Raw genomic sequence first — 24,437 nt, 5'->3', positions numbered from 1 at the left:
GGAGAGGAAGTAGTGACATACTTCAGAAGGCCCAGTTTGCAATGTTTCTGAAGCATCTCTTATACACAAGAGGTCACCCACAAACATCTTTTCATTCTGTCTTCATTAGGCCATCATTTTTATCTTACTATTAGAAAGACGGTACAGGGGCACCTGGGTGGCTCAGATGGTTAAGCGTCTGCCTTTGGTTCAGGTCATGATATCCAGGTCCTGGGATCGAGTCCCACATGGGCTCTCTGCTCAGTAGGGAGTCTGCTTCTCCCTCTTTCTCTGCCTCTCCCTCTTGCTCCTCTCTCTCTCTCTGTATCTCTCTGTCTCAAATGAATAAATTTAAAAAATTTTTCTTTAAAAAAAAAAAGACGGTGCAAAGAAATGTTTCTTGCATAGAGCCTGAACAAAGAGCAGGTTTCCTGACATTTTCTTAGGCTTTTAGAGTATTTGTTCAGGAAAAGAATTTATAGCCTGGCATTTGACCAAAGTCTTTATTCTGTAGATCTAATAACCAGCTCCACTATGTTCTATAAAATATCAATATCTCGTTATCATACATATTTGCCCCTCTCTCTGGCCAAACCTTCTGAAGAATTTAGCTAGGTCACCAGCTGTTCTATGCTGTCAAACTTCCATGGCTTAATTAAACAAAAGCTCTTTCCCCCTTTAAAAAATGGTGGGGTTTTTTTGGGGGGGAGAGATGATAAATAAAGTTAGTTAAATCATTAAACTTATTTGTCTCTTTATTCAAACCATATGTTTGAAGGAAGGAAAGGAAGTTGGTGGGTCTTACGGTTTGAATTCACAAAATCACAACCATTTTCATTTTTAACAAATGATTCCCAGGCAAACTTCTGCTGCCTTCTTTTGAAGGATTGTACTTCTGCACAGAGGCTAGCCAACAAGCAGCTGACTGGGAGGGCGATTTCCAAAAGAGCATTCTCTGCCCAGCTCACAGGAAACAGCCTGTGAAGTGTTTCCAAACCAAGGTTGCCAAAGAAGATCTTTGCCAGCTAGCTGTGGTCTCCTGGTGTCCAAGATTCTCAAGGTCTCTCCCTCACAGCTGCCTAAATGCACAGTGGAACTTCTGAATATTCCAGGGGCAGGTTTAGGCATACAGACAATGGGGTATGGAATAGAAACAGGGAGGAAAGGGGAAGACATAAAACAATGTAAAAGCACAGGAGATTCCAGATTAACTGGAAAGTATTGCATAGATGTGAACAGTTTGCATTGAGACATAAAATAAAGCAATGTCAGCTGTATTTGAGACACATTAGGCTGCAAATGGTGCATAATTTAGGGAGTCTGAAGGTTAATCTTTCAGTGCAATGTAGGCTGGAGTATTTAGATGGAGACTGTATCTTTATGGTTCAGAGGTAAACGTCAAAGGGAAATAATAGAAATAAAAGAAGCATTCTGGAAAAATGATTTCAAAGTGCTTGGGGGTTCATTTAGATACAGAGGTTGAGAGGGATAATTCAAAATAGACTTAGGTACTAGACAAACCCAACAGACAATGCTGGTCTAACTGGACTCTCCTTTAGGTTTTAGAATTCATAAATGAAATTTTGTAGATATTTGTTGAGAAACTGTAGAAGTTTAACTGAGTTTCCACCAAATTAGTATCATTTTAATGTAGACTGTTATACAGTAATATTATATGATATTACATTTCTAAGGAATCTTTTGTTATAAAAATATTAGTACCATTGCAGAAAGGGGGATAAGGACTATAGAGTTTTCCATTCTTGAACAAGCTGATATTTCTAATGCATTTACTATTGCCTTCTCCATTAATCTGCATATGTACTTAATCCTCTCCTTATCCAGTTTAGATCCCATAGTCATTATTATAACCATCACTCTTTGTACGCTCTTAATTCTGCTGTTTTTCTCTCCCATTATCATAGTCACTGGTAAACCCCAAGCTTCATTAAATCCAACTGTCTGCACTCTGTGCCTGTGGATGAACAGTTAGTTAGGGACGGCTGGAAGAAAGCACAGAACCATGCTACTGTTCCCAAGACTTGATGGCAGTACTAATAGTGTTCCCTAGTCAGCTCATTCTCCCACTCTCCAACATCACTTTTTATATCTTCTCTTCTCCAACCTCCAAATTCCCTCTCCTCCAAATCACTCTGATGCCTTTTCTTTTTACTAATAAAATAGGGGTAAGCAGAATAAGCCTTCCTCATGTTTTTACCACCATTTTTAAAACTATCTGCCTCTATATTGGTGCATTCTACCTTCTCTCCTATTCTAGTGGATGAATTGTCCATGCTTGAAACTGTGGCTGATATATCACTTGTACACTTGATGTCATTCTTCCCTTGGTTTCTGGGATACTATACTGCATCCCTACCTCCCTAACTGCACCATCTGTTCTGTGGGATCCTCTTGGTTCAGTGCTTTCGATTCTCAGTCGTCAGAAATCTTCTTGATCTGAACTCTCTTGTGATCCCATCTAGTTCCCTGCCACCCAAATGACTCCCACATTTCTATCCCTAGCTGGTCACTCCTGTAAGTGTTGTTCTAAGATATGTAACCGCCTATGTGACATCTCCATCTAAATGGATATTGAGCACCTTAACCTTAACACTTTCAAAACCAAATTCTCTTTATTTTTCATCTCCCCAAACATGCTCTTCCCATTTGCCTCATCTCAGGAAATAATTCTACATTCACCCTGCTGCTCGGACCCAAAATTTGGGATTTAGTCTTTTTCTCTCACACTTAATTTATCAGCAAACCCATCCAGTATATCCTAATCCATTCTCTCTTACCATCTCTATAATTACTACTAGAAGCCAGCTTTGTGTTGAGTTGTAAGCAATATATTCAAGGGAGTGCTGGCTGATTGTAAGATGTTATATTTTTCTAATTTTCTTCGCAAGACTGTACCCATCTGTTTATTTTAGTCTCATTTCTGTTTCAGAGTTAAATGATATCTTCAAAGGGTACCACAGGTGAAAATTTAAATTTGAAAACTATTAAGAGCACATTTTAGATAATCAGCGCTTTTAGTTGTTAGGAGAAGGAGGTAAGAAATGCTTCCCCTCCACATGTTAAGGACCTAAATCAGTCCATGGGGTGCTCATGAATATTTTAGTGCTTAGTAATTAATAATGTTTGGTAGCAAGATGTTTTAAGACACATGGTAAGAGATTCACGTACCAAGTGCCAGAGGTTCTAGTTCTGTTTTTGCCAAGTAGGCAAGTCATTTGACCTCTGTGTGTTTTTTCTTCCATGCACTGGGCACAGCGACTGCCCTTTATTACACAGAACTGTTGTGCAGATAGATGACAAACGAGTGTAGAAATATTTTGCACTTCTTTTTTTTCTTTAAATTTTTTATTGTTATGTTAATCACCATACATTACATCATTAGTTTTTGATGTAGTGTTCCATGATTCATTGTTTGTGCATAACACCCAGTGCTCCACGCAGAACGTGCCCTCTTTAATACCCATCACCAGGCTAACCCATCCCCCCACCCCCCTCCCCTCTAGAACCCTCAGTGTGTTTTTCAGAGTCCATCATCTCTCATGGTTCGTCTCCCCCTCCGATTTTCTCCCCTTCATTCTTCCCCTCCTGTTATCTTCTTCTTCTTCTTTTTTTTCCTAACATATATTGCATCATTTGTTTCAGAAGTACAGATCTGTGATTCAACAGTCTTGCGCAATTAACAGCGATATTTTGCACTTCTTAAAGGAAAGAAGAAATTTTAAAATCTCAATTTCCTGAAACACAGCTAAAGGTTGCCCAGCTATTTATTTATTTACATTATTTTTTATTTCTTTCTGTTTAAAAAATTATACAATAAATACGAAAAACTTTATAATGGAAAGAAAGAAACTTGGGTTGAAAATTAAAGGAAATCTTCAATCACTTAGTAGTCTTTCTGCATTCCACTTTACAATAGGTGGGCCAATCATGATATCACTACTAATACTAATTTTACATGCACAGAGCACTTTTCCTGTGGGCCAGGTACTGTGATGAGTATTTTACAAAATTTCCTGTGGCAAGTGAGAATGTATTTCCTTAAAAGCACCTTCAGTCATAACATTTATGTTGTCAAAGAGAATCCCGTAACAACAATGAAAATTGATGCTCAGCATGATCTTTATGGATATTTTTAGCAGCAAAGGGTTGATGCAAAATGGACTAATTGGCAAACCCTTGGTTAATAGAAAAAAACTAAAAACAACAAAGGTAATTATGCCTTAAGAATTCTGACTAGTTGAGATTTGGGATGTTTTAGTCTTCTGTATTTGTCTGTATAGATCATCTGGAAATTTCCAGACCATTAAGTACTCTCAGCTGAGGGTGTGTTATTACTGATGTTTCACAGGCTTTTAGAGTTAATAATCCCTGCATTAAGTGACAAAGTCCTAATCTAGTCAAGTACTATTTAATGTATTTATTCAGTTACTTTGCATTCATTCTCACACTTTATTTTTGCATTCTTACTAACTTTTACAATGGCTGGTTTTACAAAAGGTTACATGAATAAGAATATTCACAACCAGTGTGAATCTCCATCTCCCTGGTTCCCAACATCAACCTTGCTATGCAAGGAAATGATTTCCTTGGCCATTCATTCTTTGGCACTCTTGGCCTCATTTTAATGGGTTGTGTGCTTCTCTAATGTGTAAATTAACCTCCTGTCTTTTGTCATATGCTTTTAGTCAATGATGTTTTACTTTATGTCTATTGACTTACTTTGTCATATATTCCTGCACCATGACCTGATATGAAATAATATTTTTGTCTCTCCCATATTGCTATTTCAAATTTATGCTGTGCTTGCTTTCAAAAAGGAAACTTAAAATATCAAACCTGGATCAAAGCAGAACAATTAAAGATTAAAAAATTAAGTGCCATGAGCAATCCTTATACATCTATAATACTTTATCAGAATCTGGGAATAAAATTGTTCCCAGTCTGGAAACTAAATTTAGCTTTATGCCATTCAACAGCTAAGTCATAAAAGGAAACATAAGGGTTTTGTTTTGTTTTATTTTGTGGGTTTTTTTGGCCTCCTTGTCTGATAAAATGAGGCATTCCAGATCATCAGGTGGTATTTATCTTTTCCTTAGGTTCAGTTGGTAGAAAAAAATATGTTGGTGAAGTTTTATTATGTTAAAAATACATTACAAGAGCTAAAATCCTGGTTGCTGTGCCACAACAAGACCAGTGTCCCCATTACCCCCTTTAGGCAGCCCCAGGCTAGCGTCTCAGTTCTCTTGTCAGTCCCTTTGGAGTTCCTGCTCCCACTCTGTGCCCAGCCATGTATATGTGTCATTCATCCCCTCATTACCTCCTTCCGCTTTCCACTTCCATCTACTGATCCTGTTTCCATCCTTTGAAGGCCTCTGCTTACTGGCTTCTTTTTTTATTTTATTTTAGTTTTAATTTTTTTTAATTTTATTATGTTATGTTAATCACCATACATTACATCATTAGTTTTTAATGTAGTGTTCCATGATTCGCTGTTTGCGTACAACACCCAGTGCTCCGTGCAGTACGTGCCCTCTTTAATACCCATCACCAGGCTAACCCATCCCCCCACCCCCCTCCCATCTAGAACCCTCAGTTTGTTTCTCAGAGTCCATAGTCTCTTATGGTTCATCTCCCCCTCTGATCTCCCCCCCTTCATTTCTCCCCTCCTACTATCTTCTTTTTTTTTTTTTCTTAACATATATTGCATTATTTGTTTCAGAGGTAAAGGTCTGTGATTCAGCAGTCTTACAACATTCACAGCGTTCACCATAGCACATACCCTCCCTGATGTCTATCACCCAGCCACCCCATCCCTCCCACCCCCCACCACTCCAGCAACCCTCAGTTTGTTTCCTGAGATTAAGAATTCCTCTTATTTGGCTTCTATCTAAGACTCTGACCTCTACTTCTGATTATGTACTTTCTGTCACATTTAAACATGGTGATTTGATTAATTGGCCAGTATTCAGATTTCAGCATCACTGAACAGATGTCTCATCCAATGCCTCCAATAGCCTGCTGGCCTTCTTCATGTCTGGTCTGGAGAGAGCTGCCTTTGAATCCCGTGTTAATTCTCAATGCAGTCAGTTGTAACCCAGGTTGTAGCCTAACACAAGATAAAGAGAATGTATTTTTCTTTCTCTACTAGGTAAGAAACTATAGAACTTTACTAAGTTCAAATCCCAGTCTGCCATTAACTGTGTAACTTTATACTCTCTGTGCCTCAGTTTCTTCATCTGTAGAAATAAGTGTAATAACAGTTTATCAATCATAGTGTTGGTTGTTATAAGAATTAAATTAGTTAATACATGCAAAACCCTTTATGGGAGATGAATGCCACATAGTGCATGCCACCTTGTAATGATAATCCTCATCACTATTACAGCATTCAAACCATGATAGACTGTACAGTATGCTTTTCCTAGAACCAAATTCTAGGAGGAACTTCACCCATGGAACTTACACATGAATGTTGTAGAAGCTGTTGTAGCCCTGCTTACATCTCAGGAACTGTTTTTACTGCTTTGATATTCCCCCAACTTGTAGCTGTTTAGGTGTTGCTGCTACTAGTCTTTTCTGGAGGGTTGTTCATGGGCAAAAGAACCCATCACTCCTAGGTTACCTGAGAGTTAAATACCTCTTCCTTGGAATGACCTATATTCAGTGACTGACACATACAGGGCTATATAAAAGCCCAGCCTCTTTGTCTCTAGGCAGAACAAACCCTGATGTAATTTATGTTTCAGATCTCCACATGGGATCAGGCTGAGATTAGGTTATATCTGAAATCACCTCCTTAGTTTGCTTTACTTGGCTAACCTGCTTCCCTCACTCCCATATAGGATTTTCCTGAGCATATTCCCTCAATAAATCACTTGCACACAAATCCTCATCTCACATTCTGCTTCTAAGGAACCTGACCTATGAAAACAGATAGCATAATAGACCCTATCTTTATTTGTGGTTCGGTATAAGTTCTTTTATTAAAATGTAAAATCTGGTGTTAATTCTTAATAAAACTTATGGTTGTGATACTAGCTTCTTTTTAATTCTCATAGTTATCTGATACATAGTTATATTTATTTGTTTCTATTTTATTTTCCTCTTTATTGTTTCTTTTAAAACTTTTTAAAATACATAAAACAGTAATGTTTCAAAATCCCAAACCAGATGAAAATGAATATTTGAAGAAGTTACATTTACTCTTTTATCTTTCTATCTCATTTCCATATACTTCATGAGATACCCAATTTCACTGGTTTCTGGCTTACCTTTTTTTTTCTTTTACCAGCTAATTTTTTATTTGGTTTTGTCCTTGCATCTATCTATTGAGTTCTTAATTTCAGTTATTATATTTTAAAATTTCGGTGTTTCTATGGATTTTTTTTAAGATTTTAAGTAGAAGATTCTACTTCTTGCCTGAAATTTTTCACCTTTCCTGTGTTTTCTTGAATGTATTAATCATAGTTCAAGTCCCCACATACTAACTTCAAGATCTGGATTTCCTGTAGATCTTTTTCCTAGTTTTCAGTTATTTGGTCCTGTCTTTTGGTATGCCCAAGGTGATGAAAGACATCAAACCAGAGACTCAAGAAACACTAATAAACTCTGAGTAGTAGAAATAAAAAGAAAATCACACTTAGGCATATCATAGTGTCCAAGTTGCTGAAGAACAGGTTTTGATTAAATGTGGGACCTTGCTTATGAAAAAATCATTTAATAATGAGAGATTCTGTCTTTTTCTAGAGGAGAATTTGCTTTTGTTTCTGACCTGTAGTTTACCTAGGGGTAAATTAGCATAATCCAATCAGGGACTAAGGGGCCTCAAGGCTCTATGTCAGTTTTTTTGAGGGCTGATCTATTTCTGTTGGCTCATTCTTAGGATCTAGTCTTCTGGGGTTTCAAGTAAAAGCCTGGAATGTTTACCAAGGTTCTCCTATCTTGGCAAAACTTGAACTCTAAAACTCCATAACTAAAACTAAGACTGCCAAAGACTCTACTCAGTTTTTCAATCTCTCATCTTTGAGAGAAAAGAGGGGTCAAATACTTTGGTTAGCCTCTTTGTGCTTCCCTTTTATATAATATCTTGACTCCTTAGGTCTTGATATTAGTAGTAGTTCTCTAATGCCTTCAAACATTAAAAAAAAAAAAATTGTGCCCACTTTTTCTAGATATTCTCCCCAGAAAGGTTAGTCTTTTATAAGCTAGTTCACCAGGACCATAATGAGAACGCTTAAGATGCAATATTTTAATTATATGAATTCTCTCTAGATTTAATATTATGTTCAATATTATTCCAACTAATATAGCACTAAGAATTTTATTTTATTTTATTTTTTACTTTATGGTAGGAGAATCAAGGAAAACCTTGCAAAATGATGCTGGGAACCATCTGGAAGACTAAACATCTGAGAATTGATATGAAAAAAATTTAAAGGGGACAGATGAAGTTAGAAAAATGGAATCATTTTGATATTAGGGATTGAATAGATGGATTAATGGACAGGATAGAATCCAGAAATCGATCTAAAATAAAAGTAGAAATTCTAATCATGTATCTCTCTCTATATATATTTTCTGTTGACTCTGTTTCTCTGAAGAACCCTAACTAATACAGATTTTAGTATCAGGAAGTGGCATGCTGCTGTAACAAATACCTAAAAATGTGGAAGTGGCTTTGGAACTGGGTAATGGGTGAAGACTAGAAGAGTTTGAGGTACATGTTAGAAAAAAACCTTCATTGTCTGGAAGAGACTATTGGTAGAAATCTGCATGATAAGGGTGCTTTTGGTGAAGTTTCAGATGGAAATGAGGAACATGTTAGTAGAAACATGTTACTGGAGGGAAGCAGGTCTTTGTTGTAGAGTGGCAAATGACTTGGCTGAATTCTGTTCTAATGTTTTCTGGAAGGTAGAACTTATAAGTGATTAAAATGGATATTTAAATGAGAAGATTTCTAACCAAATCTTGAAGATGCTGCCTCCTTTCTCCTTGCTGTTTATATTAAAATGTGAGAGAAGAGAGGTAATTTGAGAAAGGAATTGTCATGCAAAATGGAAGCAGAACTTTCCTCTACGTTCTTAAGGATCTCAGGGTATCTCCCTTGAATGTCCAGTTGTTGGACAAATCCTAGGAAGGGAATGGACCAGCTCCACAGTTTGAGAAGCAGAGGACAGGCGCCATGATGCATTCAAGAGCTGAGTATGTCCTCCACTTTGTTGTTACAACTGACCCATACCCCATGCTCCTTGAATCCCTTCAAGGGGTGGGTGCTTTAGGCAAAACAGTCCTTTTCCATTTGAAACCTCTGTCTTAACCCATCTGGAATTCCCTAAACTCTCTGCTCCTCGTCTTTGTCATGGCACCGACAGTTCAGAGTGCTGAGAGCAGCGCTGGGCACTGCAAACTATGTTGGTACTCAGGAGTGTATCATGAAATCTTCAGGAATGGTAGAGGGATTAAGGGCAGGGAGGGGGGAAGGACACTTGTGGAAGGGCAGGCAGACCCCTGCAATCACCAGCACTCCTGAAGTCCGATCCCAGACCCAGAAGACAGGGGCTGTCTTGGTCCGGTGAACTCATCATCGGGAGTGGAGGTGTGCAACTGTGGGGAGCTCCGCAAATTCTTCCTGACCTAGGTTTCCTCAAGAGATGTTTTCTTTTGGTTGGCTAGGAGAATACGGTTGTCCAATATAAGTAGGTGTGCATGAAAGGATGGATCGTCCAATTTTCCTTTCCAGGCGGACTTATTCTCTAACCCAACTGGCAGGAAATGGGATCTTTAGTTGTGATGCCAGACCCAATCACTTTGAGCCCTGAGAAGCTGCTGTGCTGACAGGAGCATGGGTGGAGAGGGGAGAGAAAGAGTCTGCTCTGTATCCCACTGGCAGTAACTCAAGGGACCCTCACTGTGTGAGTCAGTACTTGTGGCTAGCATGGCCCACCTGTCTACCACTGTCCACTAAGTAACAGATTTTGCTACTGTGAACTCAAAGGTTTTGCGTTTAATGGTTTTATGCTCGATTTTTCTTGACAATTTCTCTTGACAAACCCTTAGCCTGATAGCATAGTGACTACACAGGTTATTCTTATGGTAAACTGAAAATAAATAGAAATTTCTATTCCCCCCCCACAAAAAAAAATGGAACTGGAACCTGAAGAATATAATTACTGCTACCACCTTAGGTACTTCTGCCTTGATGCATGCTGAGGCACCAGAAATTTTACTGACCACTATTTTTCCATCAGTGCAAGTGTCAACACAGTAAAAAAGGTAAATGACCTTTTAGTATTATCATGAAAATAGTTTTAACCTAAATGGGTCCTGGAGAACCCCAGCTGTGTGTGGGACCACACTCTGTGAACTGCTACACTAGAATGCCAATTAAAACTAGGTAATAGACACAATTATACCACACTGTTTAAAATGAAGTATTCAAAAGTAAATAGCAGACCATGTATTTGATTAAATAAATAGAAAATTATACCAGTCTCAGAGCTTTTTAACTTTCATGAACTCCTGAGAATACACACAGATGCAAAATTTGTGTACAGACTCCTTGATATGATCTGTGGATCCCAGTTTAAAAACTTGTCAGTGGGTAGTGCACATTACTCTTTATAATTTTTGTTGTCTCTCGCAATGCCATTTCAGCTTATACCACTCTGCCTCTGCCTAAAATTTAAAATCCCAGTGTTTCGTAAAGGCTGTTAAAAACATTTGCAATTTCTTTTGTTGAATCAGTTTCACCCAAGGAGGTTCAGATTCCTTTTGTGTTCTCCCAAATTTTCTCCCCTCCCTCTTACTTAGCAATGATGCTGCTGTCTTTCTTTGCTGTCATAATTATTGAAGAGTAATTCCCCACTGCCACAAATCATTACAATGTCTATTGTCAACATTTAACACTAATCCCTAAATTTCATTTCTCTCAGTCACTTACCATTTCACCTCAATACCTAAATCCACTCCATCAGGGTTAAAACTAAAATACTAAATCTGCATTTAGCCTCAGGCATAATTGTAAATTAAGAAATCACATTTTCTAAAAGAAGTCAGTAATGGCATGAAGCACAAACATGTGCATAAAAAAAGGATTACAGAAAGTACATTTATGAAAGCTAATGGCCATGCATCATGCCAATAAGTAGTATATTTCTTCTTTAAAATAAAGTTAATCTTTATAAATATTAGGCAGCTATTTGGATTCTGTCTACAATGCTACGTTTGCTGTTCTCTACTGCCTTTTCTTAAAACAAAAAATGTCTTAAAAAGAAAGAAAACAGGGCCACCTGGGTGGCTCAGTCGGTTAAGCCTGTGCCTTCGGCTCAGGTCATGATTCCAGGGTCCTGGGATTGAGCCCCACATCGGGCTCCCGGCTCAGCGGGGAGTCTTCTTCTCCCTCTGCCTTCCCCCAGCTCCCGCTCGTGCTCTCTCTTCTCTCTCTCTCGCAAAAATAAATAAAGAAAATCTTAAAAAAAAAAAAAGAAAGAAAAGAATAGAACGTACTTGCCTTTTTATTTTCTAGAAGTCTGGTGTTATAATGCAATTTAGTAAGAACTTATTAGACATCTACTCGACCCAAGATCTATGCTAGGCTTCATGTGCAATGAATAAGAGACGATTCCGGCCATCTAGGTGTATCCAATTTGGAAAAGGAGAAATATATGTAAAAAAATGTAGGCAACCTGGAATATGATAAATTCTAATAAAAATGCAAAGTTCATACAAAGAGAAAGAGTAAGATTAATTCTGTTTGGGGCATCACTAGAAGATTCATGGAGAAAATGGAATTTGAACAGGATCTTGAAAATTGAATAAAATCACAGGTGATGGAGCTAGGGAGGAGATTCTAGGTGAAAGTAATGGCTATAGGGAAAGTGTTGGGGTGTTTTCGGGAACGAAGAGTCCTTTGGTTGAGTGCTTTGGGTAAGGAAAAAATCAAAGAGGGTGAGAGGGGTTTCTTGGGGGGAAGCCTTCCTCATCTGGGCTTGTGTTACCTTTTCAGTCCTATCTCCTATTGTGCTTCTCCTTGCTCTCTCACTTCAGCTACTTGGGTCTTCTTTGAGGTCCTTGAACTCAAAAGGCACCCTTGACAGCATGGCCTTTGTCCATGCTCTTCCCTTTGCTGTGTGTCTTTGCCAAGATAAATCTTACCTATTGTGCAGATCTTAGCTCACTTCCTATCCTTAAGGAAGACTTTCCCAATTCATCTGACTAGGTTAAATCCCTGTTTTATACTCATTCATGGCATGCTGTCATTCTACTTTATAATACTTTACATTTAAAATGCAATTTTATAAATATGTGTGGTATTTTCACCAATGCCTGTCTTTTGCCAGACTAAGAGTTCCAAGAAGTAGGAATGGTGACCACTTGTGTTCACCCTTTTATTTCAAGGTCGTAACACCGTACCTGACACATGGCAAACGCAATGAGTACTTACTGAATGAATGATGAATGAAGATGGAGATGAATTAATTATGCACACAAAGAAGGAAGGTAGCCGCAGGGAAAATTTGCCTGCTCCTACCAAAATGATATGAATATAAAAAACAATTTTTTAAAAAATCGCTTTTTGAGTTGTGGATTCAACTACGCGTTTTTCAAGTGTTTACAACTGGTTTCCAGTGTTCCCTTGAAAAACTTGTATTTTGCAATTTTGAAACCTTGCTATGATGCAAGGAATTTGGATCAAAAAATTAATGGATTTTACCCTTGCAGGATAAAACTGTGGCATAATTTTCAAGTTTCACTTATTTTGAAGCAAGTTTAGAATCTCCTGATTTACAAAAAAACACAGGTCAAATCTTTCCCACCTAATGCAAAAGAGCACAGGGCAGGCACACCATGGATGCTGACTATTTGTCAGCTGGAAACAAATGTAGCCAAAAACAAATGTAGCCTTTGTCCGCAAAATCACTTCTTGTTCTGCACTGTAAATGAGTCATTTAAGTGGTGACAGGGTGAATAATCACAAAGCTTAGTTCATTTCTTATCAGAGAAAAAATGACAAGTTTGAAAAATGAACAGAATATTTGGTGTTTCAATAATAAGAGTTTCATTTGACCAAATTTCCCATAGATTCTGGAACATTCAGTGGTAGGGGAATTATTTCTAAGAAGAGCAGATTGTTGTAGCCTTGTTCTTTAATATCAGTGGTAGCAGAAGAATTCATTGCATATCCCCAGACAAGCCAATTCCTCTCTTTCTATTCATCCTTCTTGTGTCTTGACTCTTAACCCAGCACACCCATACCACAGGCCTCAGGCTTATATAACAAGCCACAGTAAACATGTGCTGCCCAGCTCAGGGATCTCCCAGAGTTTGCAAATGTGTTGTAATATATGCCAAGCATGGCCAATAGGTTCTCACAAATACTTCCTCTCCTTCCTTTTGCCTTCCTATACGAGCCTGTCAGCAACTCTTAATTCTTGACCTGCTTGATTTTTTTACCAATTCCATTTTGTCACCATCAGATTAGGTAACATTGCCTCTCAGCTGTGTGCTTCTTGCCCCACATAGTGAAGTACAGAACTGCATGGAGCCCAAGCCTGGAGACCAGGCTTGTGCAACCAGAAAGATATTTATTGCTCCAACCCAATATTCCAATTTGCCTGTGTAATCCAAGACCTAGAAAAATATGATTAAAAGTGTCCTGGTTGGTCTATGCCAGGCCACCTAAAAAGAGAGGAGGAGTAGAAAGGCAACCCCAGCCCTTGAGAACCATTCTAATATGGCAGCCAAGAATGCAAGAAAAACAGCTGGCAACATCTTAGGACTGCTCTTCCACAATTTTAGGAAATGAAGTGTTTTGAAAATGTGTTTCAAAATAACCCTAGTTACCCATTTAATGCACTTGGGTCCCACCCATTCATTTAGAGACTTAATCAATAACACTGAAATGTGGTTATAAATGGGAATAGCCTGGATTTTTTCCATTTATACATGCCTGGGCCCACCAAGAGAAATGAACCTGATTCTCTGAGGGTGGGGGGGTAGGTATACTTATTTTGAAAAAACTTCTCAGGAGATCTGGATACCATCCCTGCTTAAATACTAGACTTGAATAAATGAGAGATGTTGAATATAAATGTAATGCTTAGCTAGTCTTAGCCTCTGCCTGGGGAAAATAGTCTGGAATGAGTTTCCCCATGGAAGAAAATGAAGACCTGTATCATTTGGATTGCTCTGTAAGGAACTAAGAAAAAAGGAGGACAAGTAGGCTTACTACTGGGGTCCCCTGAGTGGAGTCAGGCATTGGAAGTATAAGGTTTTAGGTCCATATATTTCTCTTGTGTGAGGGGATGGATTTGAGGGGGGTGGTGGGAGGCAAGGGAATGGCTCATAGTGTAATCCTAGTTTATAATACCTTCTGGAAAGCAACCTTAAAGATCATTTCAGCAGTTTGGGTAGGACAGGGGCTTTCTCTACGGTTTTGGCAGCAGGGATTCTGTAGCCATCACTGGCAACAAGAACATTATAGTAACAGAGCATTTGGTTTTTCCCATGGCCATTCCTTGTCCACAGATCTTAGGGAAGCTGAAGTGGCAGTCACAGCTTCTATACCGGGGAAGCTGTTACTGAGAAGCAAGATTCTATCCTGGGCACTGGAGAACTGATGCACTGGAGTTGTGCAGTTTTTGCAAATTTTCCTAAGCAATTCAGTTTTCTTGTATTTTTCTTGGTAGAAAAGAGTATCTGTCAATAAAATTTGAGATGGTAAGGGTTACCCCCCGCAAAACCTTGCTGGTTTATAATGAAAGCCAGTGTCAAATGAAACTTTCTACACATATAATATTTATTAGGAAAAATTCATTAACAAAGTAGGTACTAACAGTTAATAAATCTATTCTGTAAGTTTGATGAAGTTCTTTTTCTCTGCCCTTTAAGATGTTCAAGCATACCTGGTACCAGAGGTTTATTTGAGACAGATTCCAAAGTCTGTGCCCTCTCGCGGGCAATGAGGCAAACAGATATCCTGATACTACCTCCATATACAACCTTCCTTCCAGTCACTGTTATATCTTCAGGGGCTCTTCTCATTCCCAGTGACTTCACCTTGTTCCTGCTCTCTGCCTGGAAATATGTGGAGACAAGCATATGATGAAAACCACAAGTCAAACAAGTTTAGGAAATGAACAAATTCTTGGTTTCAGGAACATGTGCAAATGCTTTTGATATATTAAGTTAAAGAATAAGAAAAATTTTATCGACAGTATATGTCAACTACATGAAAGAAAGATCACATAATGAAAAGACCGGAAGGAATAAAGGCCTGAGGTTAACAATGTGAAAACTGGTTTTCTTGGGGTGCTAGGATGACATATGATTTTCTCCTGTTTTTTTTTTTTTTGTATTTTTTCCCTGAAATTTTGAATTCTTGTATTTTAAAGTATTTTTAGTGTTCTGATAATCAGGAGAGAAAAACAATTTATCCAAAAGACTAAGATCAGTGCACCGAACACAGGTTGAAATACCATAATTTGGAATTCAGTGTTTCATTTAATGATACTACACAATAGTAAAAATCAGAGCAAAAGAAATTAACATTAATAATCCTTTTCCTTAAATACATTTATGTAGATTTCTAAAGATTTTTTTCATTTGGTATTCTAAACAAATAAATAAAAAGAGGAATTTGCAATGCTGATTTTTATAAGTAGCCCAAAGGATTTCAAGAGACTTCCCTGGTTTTCACCATGGTTGGTCTTCCTTATAGTTGTGTAAACCCTTCTTACTGTGGATATTCCATTCTGGAAAATAAACATATTAGTTTCACCACCTCACCACAGCCTCTCACAGGCTCCCTAAGGTTGATATTCTACCATGTATTTAGCTCCATTACCACATATTTGACCATTGGACACACTCTCCTTCCCATACCATCTCTACTCCTCTGGAGGTCCAGGGTCCATAGGAACTTGCAATATCTTAGGCTCTTAAAAATGGGAGTTGTCTTCAAGTTGTGAGCTGTTTGAAGAGCTAAATACGGTCTTAGGGCACAAGAGGGCCTTCATCCTGTTGGACAATCAAAAGGCAATAGGATATTTTTGATCAACAGGTCTCACTAGATGGAATCAAGAGATTCAGGGGTCACTGTACAAAGAGAGAATAGTCTCTGGGTTTTGTTTTGCATCTGTTTAGCTTCTGTCTCTGGAGACTCCTGGTAGCTTCCTGGGGTTTGAAGATTTCTTCTGTCTACTTGGTATCTCTCCTCTCCCTTCTCCCAGGAAACCACTTTTATCTAGACAAGGAGCAAGAATGTTCTGTCTATACCTATGCATCAGAATATTTCTGGTCTACACTGAAACCAGTGGTTTTTTAAACTTAAGAGGTAGAATTTGTCATCTTTGTTTTCTTAGTCATTTGGTGATTCCTTTTCCCTAACATCAGCAAATGAAGGCTAAATAGAAAGAATATATGCTGGTGAATTCCTCATTGTCTTGAAGACTTATGTACTTTACACAGTTACACTGAACCATGTGCAGTTCCAGGAGTGTGCTGACTTTGCGGGGTCTTTTATGCTATTTACTCTTACTTGCTCTTCTCTTTACCAGAACGATCTTCCTCTTACTCATTTTGCAAACCTCTTCAAAATTCAGTTCTAAAGCCCTCCTCTTGGAAACCTTCTCTGAATCCTCATGCCATCCTCCAGGCTTCCAGAGTAAGAAGAAGCAAATTCAGATAGTCCTCAAGACTAATATCCCAGGTTGTTGGCTCAGCAAATCTGCGTAACTCACTTGAAGAACAGGCTGATCCAGGGACCAATCTCTATAGGCTCCTCCTTGATAACAAAGCCATTTTCTTATAGAATATTCCATTGTTAAGTAATCATCTAGAGGACCCTGTCCTTTCTGTATGAATATGAACTGTTTCAGAGGCACAGTCTTGCTGTGGCTGGCTTAAGCACACCACTACATGACAAAATGAGAACCCAGAGGATTATGTGGTTACTATCTCTCTGCTAGCAAGTTTGTCACCAATAAACTCTATTGTATATTTTGACCACATGATGACTGTAGCATATGTGTTTAGGTGCCCATTGTGCCTGGGTCTGTGAGAACCTTGCACATTGAAGTAATCAATTTATTTGTTGTATCCCCCACTAGACTGTAAATTTCTTGGGGGAATTTAATGCCTTACTTTATTTGGTATTCCTAGAATCTAGCACAATTCTTGCACATAATAGGTGCTCAAGAAGAGATTAGTGAATATTTCCTTTTATTCATTAAGCCCCACATACATTCCTGCCATTTACTGAGCCAATGATTACCCAGTGTGTTTGTTGAATATCATTCTTGAATGAAGAATATAATCCTTAATACAGGAGATTAAAGCCCTGTATGCAGATAATAAGGGATGACACTGAATCAAAATGGAAAATTTAGAGATGTCTCTAATTACATAGTTAATAATTATTCCTCATATTTTTATGTCCAAGAACCACTTAACTTTCAAATTAATTACATGGTCCTGGTCCAACCAAAATGATCTCTGCAATGACTCATGAACCATTCATCATTCTTGTTTATGAGCTCCAAGAAGAATTTTGGGTTTTATTTGAACCTATAATTGCATGCATCTGTACTTGATTTCCATTATTTCAGACTGAGACCTCTAAAAGTAAAATAGTTTTATAGACTTCTAAAAAGTAAAATAATTATCTGATAAACACTAAGGTAATTTGTGTCTACACCACTTGGCATAACTTGACATTTGTGTCAGAGAGAGTGCGATACTATCTAGGAAAATGTTTAAATGGCCTTTATTTAATTGGTTGCAGGAATTCTGATTTTGATAAGTTTCATTCTAATGCTACATCAAATGTAGTTTCCTATGTAGTAACATTGTTAGTACTGAAAATAATTGTTCTGTGGTATCCACATATATTTTTGAAAATTGGAAGAAATAAATATGCAGATCTTCTAAAAATCAGAGCTCTCCAAATTACTATTATATGCTTTGGAGAAGGACATAGGGAAGTAAGTAAGTTATATGCAGAGATGTAAAGTACATCTGCTTGTTTGAATCTTGTGAGCGTAAAATTAACATGTGGCAGGAGACAGTGGGGGAAGAATAATGTTAAGAAGAGAGAACAACGGACATTTATAAAGAGCTTACTTTGTGGCAAGACTTTATGCCATTATTTAAATTGTTACAACCGCCTTAAGTATGATATGCATATCACTGTCTTCAATTCACCGGTAAGGAAATTGATGCTAAACATTACCCAGCTAACATGTGGCAGGGTAGGGATGTAAATCTAAGCTGGTGATTTTTCGTCCACCTTGTAAAACTTTTCACTTACGCCAATAAGTAACCTGGAACATGGCTTTTGAAGTTAGGCCGTTCTGGATTCACTTCTCTTCTCGGCTACTTCCTAGCTGCAAAATTGGTTAAACGGCTTAGCCTCAGCTTCCCTATCTATAAGAATAATACTCATCTCACAGCATTGTTGTAAGGCTTACAGGGGTAGTATGATTCAAATTTGCACCCATCACTTGGTGGTAATAGGTCATGGAGACATCTTTTAAGTTCTCATGGCCTGTTTCTCCATCCATAGGAGATGGAGAATAATAATCTCTGTCCCTCAAGGTTATTGTGAAGATTAAGTGAGATAATCTATGTGAAGTATCAAGCGCATAGTAAGTGCTTGATAATTATTAGCTAACATCTTTGTTATAGTGCTCAATACGTTGTAGTTATTGAATCTAACCATTCTTAAGATAGAATGAAAAATAAATGGTTGAGTAACTAAATTATGTTGAATCACAGACCTGTATCTCTGAAACAAATAATACATTATATGTTTAAAAAAAAAAGGTGCCTGAGTGGCTCAGTTGGTTAAGTGACTGCCTTCGGCTTAGGTCATGACCCCGGAGTCCTGGGATCGAGTCCCACATTAGGCTCCCTGCTCAGTGGGGAGTCTGCTTCTCCCTCTGACCCTACCCCCTCTTGTGCTCTCTCTTGCTCTCTCTCAAATAAATAAATAAAATTAAATAAAAAAATAAAATAAAAATAAAAAAAGAAGATAGCAGGAGGGGAAGAATGAAGGGGGGGAATCGGAGAGGGAGACGAACCATGAGAGACGATGGACACTGAGAAACAAACTGAGGGTTCTAGAGGGGAGGGGGGTGGGGGGATGGGTTAGCCTGGTGATGGGTATTAAAGAGGACACGTTCTGCATGGAGCACTGGATGTTATATGCAAACAATGAATCATGGAACACTACATCAAAAACTAATGATGTAATGTATGGTGATTAACATAACATAATAACAAAAAGAAAATAAAAGAAAAAATAAAAAAAATAAATTATGTTTGGTAGCAGAGCATTGATGGGAGACCTAACTGATACTAAGAAGTTTATATTTATTTCTTCTTTTATTTGTATGCTATTTATAAAAAGCAGGGTTATATTTCAAATGAAATATGCTAGCTGGAATGTTCTTTTCTGTATATAAATTTCTTACCATTATTTGTATATGAGGAACTACTGAGCTGTTGAGCTGAACTGATAAGATCTAGCTCACAGAGGATCACAGAGCTATCCCATGGAAGTATGGAAAGAACAGCTAAAGAGCTCAATAATTATTTACGGGCAGGCAATATCAGAACCTCTGTTTTGGCTCCACATTGATCAAATCCTGCACTGGTTTCCTCCACCTCTCCTTCCTCTTTGCCCTCTTCTGTTATATCAAGCACAGATATTTATCTTTCTTCAGAGAAGATTTCTCCATTCTCTTTCCTGGCACTTTCCATTACAGTTTACCTTATGAGTAGTAGTCTCCTATAAGGCATGGTTTCTGGGATGGCAAAAGTGCCTCCTGCTCCCCACTACTTCCTTGGTCTACCCAATGAGCTATGTATTCCAGAGTTCACACTCTGTGCCCTTGCCTGACCAAACTGGGGACTGTTTAAGAGGTCCAAAAGATGTAACTCATTAGGTCTTATCAGACACTATACCAGTGGTGTTCCCATAGTGCTTCAAAAAGTGGTAGGGCTCGGGCGCCTGGGTGGCTCAGATGGTTAAGTGTCTGCCTTCGGCTCAGGTCATGATCCCAGGTCCTGGGATCAAGTCCTGCATCAGGCTCCCTGCTCCTTGGGAGCCTGCTTCTCCCTCTGCTCCCCCCTGTCTCTCATGAATAATAAAAATTTTTTAAAAATCTTCAAAAAGTGGTAGGACTTGAGGGCCAGATGGCTTCCCAGGGGAATTCTACCAAACATTTAAAGAAGAATTAACATCTATTCTTCTGAAACTGTTCCAAATGATAAAAATGGAAGGAAAACTTCCAAACTCATTTTATGAGGCCAGCATTACCTTGATCCCAAAACCAAAGACCCATCAAAAAAGAGAACTACAGACCAATATCCCTGGTGAACATGGATGCAAAACTTCTCACCAAAATACCAGCCAATAGAATCCAACAGTACATTAAAAGGATTATTCATCACGACCAAGTGGGATTTATTCCTGAGCTGCAAGGTTGGTTCAACATCCGCAAATCAATCAATGTGATACAATACATTAATAAAAGAAAGCACAAGAGCCATATGATCCTCTCAATAGATGCAGAAAAAGCATTTGACAAAATACAGCATCCTTTCTTGATTAAAACTTTTCATAGTGTAGGGATAGAGAGTACATACCTCAATATCATAAAAGCCATCTATGAAAAACCCACAGCGAATATCATTCTCAATGGGGAAAAACTGAATCTTTCCCTAAGTTCAGGGACACAGAAGGGATGTCCACTATCACCACTGCTATTCAACATAGTACTAGAAGTCTCCCTAGAAACATCACCAAAGGCAAGGGAAGCAAGGGCAAAAATGAACTTTTGGGACTTCATCAAGATAAAAAGCTTCTGCACAGCAAAGGAAACAGTCAACAAAACAAAGAGGCAACCCACGGAATGGGAGAAGATATTTGCAAATGACACTAGGGACAAAGGACTGATATCCAAGATCTATAAAGAACTTCTCAAACTCAACACTCAAAAAACAAATAATCAAGTTAAAAAATGGGCAAAAGACATGAACAAACACTTCTCCAAAGCAGACATACAAATGGCTAACAGACATATGAAAAAATGTTCATCATCATTAACCATCAGGGAAATTCAAATCAAAACCACATTGAGATACCACCTCACACCAGTTAGAATGGCAAAAATTGACAAGGCAAGAAACAACAAATGTTAGAGAGGTTGTAGAGAAAGGGGAACCCTCTTACACTGTTGGTGGGAATGCAAGTTAGTACAGCCACTTTGGAAAACAGTGTGGATGTTCCTCAAAAAATTAAAAATAGAGCTACCCTATGACCCAGCAATTGCATTCCTGGGTATTTACCCCAAAGATTCAAATGTAGTGATCTGAAGGGGCACACGCACCTTAATGTTTATAGCAGTAATGTCCACAATAGCCAAACTATGGGAAGAGCCTAAATGTCCATCAACAGACGCATGGATAAAGATGTGGTATATATACATACAATGGAATATTATGCAACCATCAGAAAAATGAAATTTTGCAATTTGCAAGGGTGTGGATCGAACTAGACGGTATTATGCTAAGCAAAATAAGTCAATCAAAGAAAGATAAGTATCATATGATCTCACTGATATGAGGAACTTGAGAAACAAGACAGAGGATCATAGGGGAAAGGAGGGATAAATGAAACAAGATGAAACCAGAGAGGGAGACAAAGCATAAAAGACTCTTAATCTCAGGAAACAAACTGAGGGTTGCTGGAGTGGTGGGGGGTGGGAGGGATGGGGTGGCTGCGTGATGGACATTGGGGAGGGTATGTGCTATGGTGAGTGCTGTGAATTGTGTAAGACTGATGAATCACAGACCTGTACCCCTGAAACAAATAATACATTATAAGTTAATAAAAAAAATTTTTAAAAGAAACCAACAAACAAAAAAAGTGGTAGGGCTTTCTCAGGAGTCCCTCTAATATAGTTGGGAAGAATAGAATTGAAGGTGGAGGTAACTCTGGACTTCTTCTTGGGCTACCTAAATCAGAATGTATTATTTCTATCCATTGGGCATCCCTGTAAAATTTCACTGAAGAAAATACTATTCTACTAGATGTACCTTATCAAATATATTCCTAGGCTGAGACTTTCAGAAGTTGAGACAAGTCCTATGGTTTTTGAGGATTCTACTACATTAAAATTTGAAAAAATGCTCAAGGAAAGGTTAAAATCAAATATTAAATATTGTTTGTGTGACTGTATGTATACATTTTCTCATTTAGAGAAAAAATCAAAATGCTGTTTGAAGACTATGGTGAATACCCCCACATGGGTCCTTGTCCTAAGTGAGATTTGATGCTGTGAGTGGGGAGCTCATGAAGTAATTGTGAGTTTTAAGATGGAATGAGGAAAGGATATAGAAAGAAGAGACTTGCAGTATCCAAGCAAATCGCCTACTTCCAATTATGAGTCTATCTAGTTGACCTTACTTGAGGTCATTCTCTAAATCAGGACAAAGTTCTGTATTCACAGATTGTTTTTGAAAAATCCCTGGATCACCTAATCTTTACTACTGTCCCCTCCTGTCTTATAAAGTCTATTAAAACTATTATTGATACATTGTGGTATATCAGATTATTGTTCCCAACTATTCTCTCCTTCACTGTGATAAAATAATTCATCTACATCTTTTGCAGAGCCTTGCAGTGGGTGGAATGTGCATCCTCACCCATTGACTTTGGGTTTGGCCATGTGACTTGCTTTGACCAACAGAAAGTGGGTAAAGATGTCAGTGTGTGAGTACTGACCAGAAGCTTTAATGACATCACATGGTTCTGTTCACCTGTTCTACAACCTTTGCCCATGAGAATAACATGTCCTAGTGGTAGCTACTCCAACAGCCTGGGTTCCAGAATCAAAAAATGCACAAAGCTAAACCAGACCAGGCCTGATTTATTTGAACTGTAGCCCAAATGTAATGACAGCAGGAAATAAATATTTGTGGATTGTTGGGATTGTTAGTTACAGCAACAAAGCTGACTAATATATGCATTTTCTGCTGTATTTCTGACCCAGTGCTCTGTTTCTCTACTAGACTTTGAATATCTTTCCACTCCCTGAATATTCATTCAAGGTTCTCTTTAAATCCAAGTCTCTCACAAATAACAGGAAGGGAGAAAACCTCACCTTCCATAAGTTTTCCACTACTATTCAAACCAGCAATTGCCCATCCACCCTCAGACTCCCATTGATGACTTCATATAAGAGAAACACATTAATTAACTGACATGTTTAGTATGTGTACAAATGCCCTTTCATATATCTTTCTGGATCATTATTAATCTACTTCCATTTGCAAACCCTTGTTCTGTGAGACGACATATATTTGTAATGAATTGGTGCCAAGTCTTGTGTATGGATGTTAAATAAATTATTTATTCAGAAGTGAATTTTCCTCACCAACTATTGCCACTTACTTCTCTCTTCTAGCAGAAAATATATCTGGCGGAATTTCAGATGGATTAGGTTTCACCTGCTTATCTATATCCAAGCATTTTTGTTCACTCCAGTCTAGACATTGTGGAGCATATTAGATTCTAATTATATGTCAGAAATTTCATCTTTTGTTCTGATATAATACCATTGATAACAGGGCTTCCAAATCTTCAGTTGAATGGAATGAGTTATCATAAATTGGATTAGTGAGCATAGTAATTGTGATTTTCAAAAAAGTTCACCTTCATCTTATGTTCTGAGCTAATTAATGTTCTGCAATCAATTCTTTATTGCTTAAATCTAAGCAATCAAGCAGAATGGGTCTTAATGTTGGCAAACCAGAACCTTGACCTATGCAGGGATCCTCTCTTCTACACAATATTCTCGAACAAAACAAAACAAAAATCCAGGAATTTCTTTAAATAATATGTTCCCTTGAACAAAGGAAGATGAATGGTTTTTGCAAAGCAGTGAACTTCAAGAAAGAGGCTAGACAGGCACAGCACTCTAGCTAGCACCTAGACACAAAAACAGGAGAATGCCAAAGATTGTAGCTTATTCAAAATGTCTGCAACTGGTATGTACTGAAAGAGGCTTTGACACAAGCATTGCACTTTATCAGGGAGCCAATATGAAGAGAGAGAATAAAGGCACAGAAATTTCAGTACCTGATGTAAGGTAAAGAAACTCTGGGCTGAGAGTCAGGGGCACTGAGGTATAGAATCATCTCCTTTAGGAACGAACTATGTCATTTTGAACAAGTTGCCTAACCTATCTGAGCCTCAGTTTCCTCATTGGTTTAACGTAGTGGTTAGAGTAAGTGATTTCTAAGACCCTTTTGAGCTATAAATCTCCACAATCTAGAAAGAAGGAGGTGTAGTGTGGGGAAAATAGAGATACAGAAGCAGATATTTCTATATTATTTCCACAAATATCGCCCTTTAATCATATGTCTGCGTA

Source organism: Callorhinus ursinus, unplaced genomic scaffold, assembly GCF_003265705.2.
Source record: "Callorhinus ursinus isolate GAN/ISIS: 27379988/994484 unplaced genomic scaffold, GSC_fseal_2.0 scaffold3, whole genome shotgun sequence".
Lineage (NCBI taxonomy): Eukaryota > Metazoa > Chordata > Mammalia > Carnivora > Otariidae > Callorhinus > Callorhinus ursinus.
The sequence above is the reverse complement of the archived record's forward strand: the minus strand, read 5'-3'. Positions refer to the sequence as shown.